We start from the raw sequence: 9,945 nt of genomic DNA, 5'->3' as shown, positions 1-9,945 counted from the left end.
AAGTACTCCAGTACTCTACATTTCTGCTTTACTGAGAATGTACTTAACGCTAAGTATGGGCTTATAAAATTTTGTCTGAACAACAGCATTGCAGATAACTGTGCTAGAAAAGACACACAATTGAAAATCAATTAGATTTTCTCTCAGTTGATATACAGATATCAAGTTCAAACTGATAGAATGAACAAATTTTACTTGAGAAGCTCTTCTGTATTATTGCAGCTTACGTATAGAAAATATACTTTGACTTAGTACATTCCCTTTATTTCTTGTAGTTGATCCTTGATCTCTCACGCCCCTTAGCACATAGCTTTCTTGTCTAGATAATGATTCCCTCCAAATACTTAAATATTTAGCACTTTATAGTGAGAAAATCTTCTGCCAGCCTTTAGAGTCTTCCCTCATAGTAGGTATGAACCAAACACATGGTAGACATAAAACAATTTCCCATTAACCTCAGTGTAAGATAGCAGGGCAGGACCAGGTTCTACCCTGCACTTAGCAACCAAGAACTTTCTTACTTAAGTTACACTTTTCCAGTTCCACTGAAGTTGTGTAGTTCTAGTGTTTGTTCTGCATTTAAATAGTGCTATGGAAGGGAGTGACTTTAAACACTCTTTTGCATAGTTTTGCTGAGAAATCTTTGCTGAGAAATGTTTCCAATGTAACTGAAACTTTCGCAACCTTAGCGGTTTGTCCCAAGTTTTGACAGCCACGCCTTATGTGGTTGCAAAAGGAAGTCTGACATGACCTAAATGTAACTGAGGCCGTTAATCTGTCTGAGCTTCTGATAACCTGGAGGGAAACTAACTGATATATCTCTTTAAGGGTGTCATGTATAAGCAGCTACTGCTGGGAGACCTGCTGACATCATTTCAGTGTGGGTGTTGAGATTGGAAGCGGGACCCATCTTTCCTGTCATATCTACCTTTGCTTCTCCACAAAGACAGCTACACACAGAAGGAAGGTGAGCACCACAGTGCTTGATGCCCTTTAACTAAAAGCAGCTCATCAGTTTTCAGTGCCTCATGAATTGCTCTAACAAGCAGGTGGTGAAAGCCAGGTAGTAACTTCTGTGCCCAGAATGAATAAAACAAAAAGGAGAGAACAAAAAAAACCACAGGCTACTGAAATTCAAATCATCTAGTAGACTTATCTCTTGACTTGTTCTTGGGGCCAGGCTACTAAATCTTCTGAGTCAGGATTACTTCTCCTATGTCACCTGCTTTATTTTCGGGTCTTTACTGCCTCTCTCTTTGTACTCTGTGACCTTTGTATTAAAAGAAATCAAAACTCTGGATGGATCTGTTTGTTTCTTTGTCTGGAGGACAACACACTAAGCTGTGTTGTGGCTTGAACCACCTGCAGAGAAGCTTAATTCTTACCTGCATCTTGAAGTGCTGTAAGAATATGTAGTGCTTCAGAGCAGCTTAACTAGAACTGTAACAAGCATAAGTTTTGGCTAGGAGGAGGGAACATTTTGTTTGTGAAAAACAATGTTCTGTCCAGACATGCTAGAAGAAATGGGAGGAGATAAGGCTCTATAGTGACGCCTTTAGAATGATTTGATAACCCCAGGCTTTTATCCTATGGCCCTACAGCTGAAGGGGTCTCTCTGAACATCTAAACTTGCTATCTGTGATTTTAGCAGTGACCCCAGTGCGAAACTTGAAGAACGTAGCAATGAAGAGAACCTGTAGCATACAGAAAGGTCACTTGGGGCACACCAACAGAATGAGTCTTTCATGTCTTTCAACATGGCATATGTGTTTTAGTCATTTGAAATTCTGAATACCAGTGCAACAGAATGACTTATGAGGGACCTTCTGACAAGCAGAAGGTAGAACTTTGCTATAACAGTAAAAGCACAACATAAGGTCGTAATAAAGGTCTATGCAGTTATTTTACTATACTCAATTTTATATTTCATTCCATGATACCTCCTTTTCACTGTCTTAAGCGTGCTCGCTCCATTATATAGATTTTGATCTTTAAGCCACACATTGGTAAAGCATCCTATCTTGTACTTCTGTGATCGATTATGCTTTACTCTGTGCAATAATTGTTTACAACACACCAGTCTTCTACTGGTTGAAAACACATTTATTACAGACAATGGTGCCAGTGCTTATCAGTTCTTATTGGCTATTTGAGAACAAAAGCCAGACAAGAAGGCTTCTGTTTTCAGTGGCTGCTCAGGATAGTACTGGAAGTCACTTCTTGGTGCTTTTCACCCTTTGCTGGAATACAGCTGACAGTGCTCAGGGTCCCCTTTCATTCAGGACCATCTTCTCAGAAGTAGTGTAGCAGAGGACTCAATTTAGGGCTAATTCTAGGGCTGACCTCCCCTTAATAAGCTGGGCAGTGATGGTGTTCCAGGCCCTAGGAATATGGTTAAAACAACCAAGAGTGTTAAAATGTGTCATGTTTTTCAAGTCACAAATGCTATTTTGAGTGACTATTTGGAAGTATACTTACCAGGACACCCAGGATCCAAGTGTTGAAGCTTCACTCTGATCTCCATTCCCAACATGTGATCAGGCAGGGTCATTGTACCATCCATATTACTGAACTGCACCTTCCTCTTTCCCAGTTCCTGAAATCATGTTACTTAAATGTGCACATCACTGCGTCGTGAAGTAACCATGAGTGCCTATGAAAAGCTTCTTCAAGAAAAGGTCGTTGCTCTCAGTGGCAAGCCCTAAAAAACATACTGCACATCCAGAGTCACTGCTTCAGAGGAAGCATAAAACAGGAGAGACCACATGGGCACGTGAAACCGTGCCAAATATGTGAAGAAAGACAGTGCTAAGGACATACTGGTCATGTTCACTCTCATGGAGGATGGAATTGGAGAACAGGAGGTGGTCAGCAGCGGGAACACTTGGACACACAGACAGAGAGAAAACAGCCTCACAAAAGAAACAGGGAAGGTGCAGCATGGGAAAAGTCATCAGATGTGAACAAGTCTGTTTCTGTGATGTAAACATATGGAAGGCAGCAAACATTGCAGAAGAAGTTAGCAAGGAAGCAAACACATTGGAGCAAGTATATTTGCTATGGGAGTAAAAAGCAAGAGAGAAACACAATTCACTGGGGAAAAAAAGGAGCAACTTGCATAAAGGAAGAAGGATAAAGAGGCAACGAGGGTGGGGAGAGTGGATTGCTATGAAATTAGTTTGCTACAGCTTTAACATAAATCATTGTACATCCCCCGCCCTCCCTTCTCTCTTCCCTTCCCTCCCCCATCCCTCCACACACACTAGACAAAGCCTAGTTTACCAGAACTACCTTTGGTATCTAGAAGCCACAAGAAGAAATCAAAGGAAATAATGAGAAGAGAAAAAAGTGGAGGGAGTGAACACAAGTCAAGGGGAATTAGAAAAAGTGGAAGGGGGAGGATGGTAAAGTTTGCTAAATTTGTTGAAATAATGCTGTTTTTGAGATAAACGTCATTTGTTGGTTGCACTTTCAGTTTTGGACTGAATAACTATAGCTGTTCTAGCTGTTATGCAGAGAGATATTACAGTATCTGCTGCAGCCACAGACAGTTAAGAGCAGTGTAAACTTGGAAAAGCGCAAGAAAGACCTAATTGTAACAGCTACAAAGGGATCAAATTGACATTGTTTGCCTACTAATTGAGGGGAAAAGGGGAATAATCATTCTGTAACCCTTTCCAGAGAACTATTTTTTTCCCTTTTGCCTTTTTTTCCTAAATTCCTCTTTGGACATGAGCTGTCTTTATCTGCTATTAATTAGTAGGTAAAGAGGATTTCGTTCTTCAGTGTTACATGTCCAGCATTTTTACAGGCAATAGTGATCGAAAATAAAACAAAAGCTGTCTCACAGGTTTATTGTTGTGGCAGTAAGAATTGTAGTGGAGTTTCTGTTGGATACTTTCTTTTTTCAGGTTGCAAATTCAGTTTTCATTTCAAAGGGAAAAACTCACAATTACCACTTCAGGTAGGACAAGTTTAAAAGCAGTCATCTTTAAATCAGATTTAGCTAGAAAAGCATCCATTGGAGGCCTGCTCCTTGAGGAGAGGCATAACCTATATTTAAAGTGGCCACATATAATCCAGGAAAGAGCTTTGTATTCACTTTCTTATTATCCTCATTCCAAACAAAAGATCAGTGACAAGGATCTGCTTGGAAATACTCCTGTGTAACCAGATGCAATTTGAGAAACGCCCACATGATGAGACTAAAGTGCTTTATTTGAAGCTTTAAGCCAGTGTTCAGCTGGAGTCCTGCCTGCATCCCTGGCATCAGGCCCCAGGCCTGGGTCAGCGTGCCTGCAGAGCTTCTGACTCTCAGACAGATCCTGCAGACTGCAGGTGGCAATCCTGGGACTTCAGCTTTGCTGCTGGCTTAAGATGATCAACACATACACATGTGGTTGGCCCATCCATCCCTTGGGAAGAAAGAGAAAGCAAAAGGTAGGATGCTTATTCTGGCAGTCTGCAGTTTAAGCAGCTTCAGCTGGTGGCCCAGTTGGATCCTATAAGGCCGATGTCTATGACTGCCCATTAGCCACTCGTGACTCCTACCAGTACTAAAGAGTTACACCAAGCAGGCAAGTCAACAATACGTAACAACTGAAAAGAGAATAGCTTGCTAATTGTTCTCATGTTTGGTGATACTTACATTTGAATTTGATTTTGAGATGTTCAGTCACAGAAGCCTCACAAAAGCTTTTAATTTCAAGAGAGAATAGATTTCCTCTGCTCCCATACATGGATACGATATCTCATACTTGGATATGATTTTTAAAAAGGCCTTGGCTGAATAAAACACTGGACAAGAAATTGGCAGAATGCCAGCTCTCTTTATATCAGTATTTATAATCATGCTCTGATATTATATCATTACCCTGTTTTTACTCGTTTTGGCCTTTTCCCTTTTATCTCAGATCATTTTTGTCATTCATTGATTATATAATAGCATTACCCCAAAGCACAGGCTAGACTGAGGCTGATGCATGTAAAACCACATAAGAAGACAGAGCAATCACATTCACCCATGATGCTGCGCAGTGTAATACCTTGTCTTCACTGAAAGCTGCACCTCCTCTGACTTTCTCTCCATTGTGGGCTCTAAAATACACAGAAATCATGAGCTTAAGGAATCCGAGCTGAAAGGGACTGGAGGTTGAGTAAGCAAGGAAATAGGAGCTACCCTGTACATTTAATCTCTTCCCCACACATCCGCATCTGGGCACTGTCATTAGAGGATACCAGGCTGAGTTGCTCTTTGAGCACATGCAGTCTGGCCAGTTTCATGCAGCACTGTAATTTGGCTCCAGGAAATGGTAAGAATTAAAACCTGAATCTCATGAATGTTTGCCATCTACTGAAGCCTTAAGATTAGCAGAAACCAGACCATCAGTAATCACACTAAGCACTCATAGCAGAAACGTTCCTCAATCAGTTCCATTCCCCTGTTCAAGTAACTTTACTTGCTATTCATAACGCTGTACAGGAATGGCATGCATGACACGTAAAAATTCTTCCCCCCAAATGAACACTTACTAATCGTGTGTGAACATTGTGCTAAAAGTGGTATATCCGTCAAAAGAAACCAAAACCCATTTCATGGAAGCTCATCAAGAAAACATATACAATATGCAGCCATTTCACAGCTGCCAAAAGACATCAGTCTAGTTCCTTTTTATAGCTAGAAGGGGAAATCTAACCAGGAAAAGCTTTTGGGAGCCAAGAAGACTATCAAAAATAATTAAAAGAAAAATAGAAACAAAGCAGAACTTTATCCAGAGACTAAAGAATTTGTCAGAGCAGTGCATGTGATGGAAATAGTTTTGCCACATGACTGTGGTACAGTGCATGTCAGCCAGTGAATGTGCTGGAGTATTATTTGTAATCCTGGGAATTAGAACTACAGAAAACATTTCATGCTCTTCCGTTCTTGGTATTTCTCTGTCCTTACCTCTTCTGTCCTTTCCCTGGCTCTGTCTCTTTCTCAGCTCTCCTCCATACTACATACTACAACTGATTGCCTTCTGGCAGTATTTCTCTTTGTGTCTATGCAATACCATTAGATCCAGGCATATCTCTGTCAATTTGAGGTTATCATCTGCTTGTATGTTCTGAGTAATAAGTAAGTACCATTGGACAGCCATTCTCCTCACTCAATTTCCATTTTCTTAAAAGCATCTCAGGAGTGTCATGAATTGTTTAAACGTTTTAAATTAGTACGGAGTGAAGCTCTCCCACTCACCCCCAATCCACATGCCGTTAAAAACCCATTCAGCCAAAGGAGAGGCCAGATGTTGAAGTCCTATGGAAGAAGCACAAGCTCCTTCCAGGGTTGCATGTCAGCTGTCATGCAAAAGATGGCTCCAAGAGCCTCCTTGACTTGGAGATACACCTTGGAATCAATATTTTTCTGCTCTCTGGGAGAGTGCAATTAGTGGTTTACTACAGGAATAAGTTACTTCATCTAGCTTTGGATCCCAGTGCAAGTAGCCCTAACAGACATGATTAAGATATGCTTACATTTTAAAATTATCTGTGATCCAGTCACTCTTCAGGCCCACATGGCTTCCAGCCACTTAATTAACCTCTTGAGACCTCTGTAGCTTCCTCTGAACAGAGTGATATGTCCCTCATTGGGTGTTCTTCAGATGAAAGAAGTGATATTATTGTAAGTACTGCAGTACGGTTCTGCTGCAAATGGATTCCTTGTGGTTGGTTACCTACTGCAAATTTAATCTGTGAGCGTAAAAGTCTTTTCTCCATATTTTCACAGCCTGGCTCTTCAAAGTAAAGTCCTTTGTTCCCAGCTAGGAGGATAAATGGGTTTTAGCTTTATTTTCTCAGAGGGAAGCTTATGTGATTGTGCTGTCTGTCATCTGTCTACTCCGATAAGTTTTTAGCTGTCACGGCCAATTATAATTATTTCCAAAGAAAAACATCACTACAGGCAGACAACTCCACGATAATTACATTTCTATGGATTTTGCGAAAGACGGCAGCAGATCGGGTAGGGATAGGGAGGAGGGAGAGGATGGAGCACAGGACTCAGCTGGCAGCATGTCCTATGATGGGGGCCTGCACTACAGACAGGAGCCTGCAGGCATTGCAGAGCCAGGCATCGTGAGTGCCTCTCCCTACAGCCTGCAAGGTGTGCTGCCTCTCACCTGCTGGGTGCAGCTTTCAGGGGACATGGCTGTGGCTACAATTGCTGGGGTGCAGAGGAAGAGCGAGAGCAGGCATAGGCCTTCTTCCTGCTGGCTGTGGTGGAGGGGAAGGATGCGGGTGTTTTGAAGCAGGCACTGGTGCTATTTTTGCCCCAGGCCTGTACTTGCAGGTTGCAAAACTTGCATGGCAGACAGGCTGGGTTGGCAGGTGCCTCCAGGGAAGACTGATCTTGTCATGTAGAAGACAGTGTATTTTCCATGCTCGGAATCCTGCCAATATACTAATGACAGTTGCTGAAGCTGGGTCTGTACAAGCATTTAGGTGGCTGAACCATCACAATTGAAGATACATAGAGCCTAATTCTCTCTGAAATCAGGTTTACACTGCAACGGAAGTCAGATCTAAACAGATATAATTTTCTAACTGACCTCTCTGAGCAAATCTTGACTGAAAGGAAGGGTATCTAGAACTGTCCTTGAAGACATAGTAGAAAACTGTGGTTTGGGCTCAATTGAACCATTTCCTGAAATCCAGCATTACAGAACTTTCTTGGATGGATCACAATGCCTATGCTGAAAGAGGATCCATGTTCACCACCTAAATATCACAACATATGGTTTCCATAAGCTCACTGATAATCCGGACCTCACCCCCAAGAGTCTCATTTAAGTGCAGGGCAGCTGCAGATAACATTGCAGACAGTTGCTCAGTTGCCATCAGCTCACCACAGGTGAAGCAGCTGCTCTACCAAATGAACCGCACATAGTTTGTACATGCTGTAAGAACTATGGGTAAGAGCAAGGGAAGGGGGAAGTGTGAAAGAAGCACTATTTCCCTAAAAACAGTTTTGAAATTGATGAAAAATGACTGCAAAAAGTTTATACATTTTCACAGCATTGCTTTATTTTTTACTTAGGTCTCCAGTAACAATTTCTCAAAGTTAATTCAGGCTTCAGTCTTTTGGATTATTTTTTTTAATGTGCTCACGCTTAGAAGTCCATCAATATTTATAAATTCCACTTTTACCAAGCAGAATCTCTCATAAGAAGAAAACATTGATGCTTTTTAATTTTTTTAGTATCTGTACTAAGTTCAGGGTTGAGCCTGTTCTAAAAATGTCATTTTCTGTAGAGCTGTGATGTATAGCTCTGGTAGCCCGTCTTTGCCCCCAGGATGGATCTGAGAGTTAGATCTTAGGCCTGGAGAAAAGGACACGGAGCCTATTCTCAGCTTTGCCACTGGCTGATTGTATGACCTCAGTCAGTTCATTGAACCTCAGTATACTTCAGTTTTCAGATCAAAACAGGAAGTAGCAATGTGCTCCTTTGTGTTACAAAGAGAAGAACAGTGTTACCTACAGTGTTACTATTGTATTGGGACTTCTGGACAGGGATGGGTTCCCTGAACGTGGTGATACAGAGCAATCTCTTAGCAGCAATGGAGGTCAGCTCACTGCATTTCTTGCTGAAGGAGACAGCACTCACAGCCAGTTTGACAAATCTATCTACAGATACTCTTTGCTTTAGGCATGCAGGCATCTATGTCACTTTTGAAAATTTTCCTGCCAGCTACAGCAGTCACTGTTTCCTGTACATTGGCTTGTGCATGAGCTGCATGCCTGTAGCAGCTTCACTTGCTGAACGCAGATAACGAATAATCAATAGCACTCCAAAGAGCTGTAAACCAGTATAAAATGGCAGATCGGTGCCTCGTAGTTATACTAAAATATCTGCCTGAGTTAAAGAGGAAAACCATGCCTTGGAAGAGAGGCACTCATGCAGTTTTCAAAAGACGTAAACTACTTCTGTGTGAGCATTGAGGCCCACTGTGCAAGTCAGAGACAAGGCTGCCTTTTACAGGTTTGAGAAGTGTTCCTGTGCAGGCTTTTAGAGCACTGTGTGAGAATGGGACACACAGCACTGCAGGGTAAACAGAGAGGGAGATGGTCATACAGATGTTAGAAGTGGTTAAAAGCAGGCAGGTGTTCTGTCATAGCAAAGTCTGTATATCTAGCTTGGAAAGGGCAGCAGAACTGCCTAACACTTCTATCAGTAGGAAACCAAAGCATCAGAACTGCCTTGTGCTGCATAATCCATTGAAATTCTCATCAAGGAGAGGCACTGTAGAAGACAGAACATAAGAGAGAGCATTGCAGATGCATATCTAGCGAGATGGCACAGCTTCCTCCAGAGAATCAGAGAAATTACATGCACAGGGAGCTATTGTTGGGACATTTGTGAAACCCGGTTCAGTAGTGTAGGAGACAGCACTTTATACAAAGCCATACTCTCACGCAAGGCTTCTGGCTCCACAAAATTTCCTATGAGCTCTGTTTTGCTTCGAGGCCGGCGTGGGTGTGCTGCGTGCTACCTTAGCAACGGGCGCATGCTGCATGCAGCTGTAGTCTTCTCCCTGCAGCAGAAGGAGAGCATCCCTCTGGTTCTCTCCCAGACAACATGCTGTGCAGCTCTGTACAGCACTGCTGCTGTTCTCAGTGCACAACTGCGGCTCTCAACATCCTGGCACTTGGTCTGGGGACAGATGCATGAGCTATATCTGAAGCAGACATGCCTTCCCTACTAGCTCTGCTCGAGCCTGCTTCTCCAGGCCTCCAGAGAACATCAGCTGAGGCAGTTTGGCAGGAGCAGGACCGGTTGCTTCATGCTGCTGGAGTCAGATGGCTCCCATTGCTGACGGCTATTTACTAAACCGCAATGCTGGGGGACTTCTGAGTGCTTTATGATTATCTGGATGAAACAAACACAGCAGGCGAAGCAGAGACGT

The 9,945-nt window shown here is 42.4% G+C and overlaps 1 long non-coding RNA gene across 2 annotated transcripts; it reads right to left on the bottom strand.

The window, feature by feature from the left end:
* Positions 1-2,126: 2,126 nt before the first annotated feature.
* LOC122156361 lies at positions 2,127-5,039 on the bottom strand. Of its 2 annotated transcripts, none has more exons than XR_006167456.1 (3): positions 3,292-5,039; positions 2,479-2,713; positions 2,127-2,382 (listed from the first exon to the last, which is right to left on the bottom strand). It is a non-coding gene; the product is annotated as an uncharacterized LOC122156361 (long non-coding RNA). The 2 variants fall into 2 exon arrangements; XR_006167457.1 differs by having other exon boundaries at positions 2,479-2,701.
* Positions 5,040-9,945: the final 4,906 nt, after the last annotated feature.

This window comes from Centrocercus urophasianus, unplaced genomic scaffold (genome assembly GCF_019232065.1).
Source record: "Centrocercus urophasianus isolate 14NV4802_14NV808 unplaced genomic scaffold, USGS_Curo_1.0 seq_12, whole genome shotgun sequence".
Lineage (NCBI taxonomy): Eukaryota > Metazoa > Chordata > Aves > Galliformes > Phasianidae > Centrocercus > Centrocercus urophasianus.
This window is presented reverse-complemented; position numbering and strand designations above follow the sequence as displayed.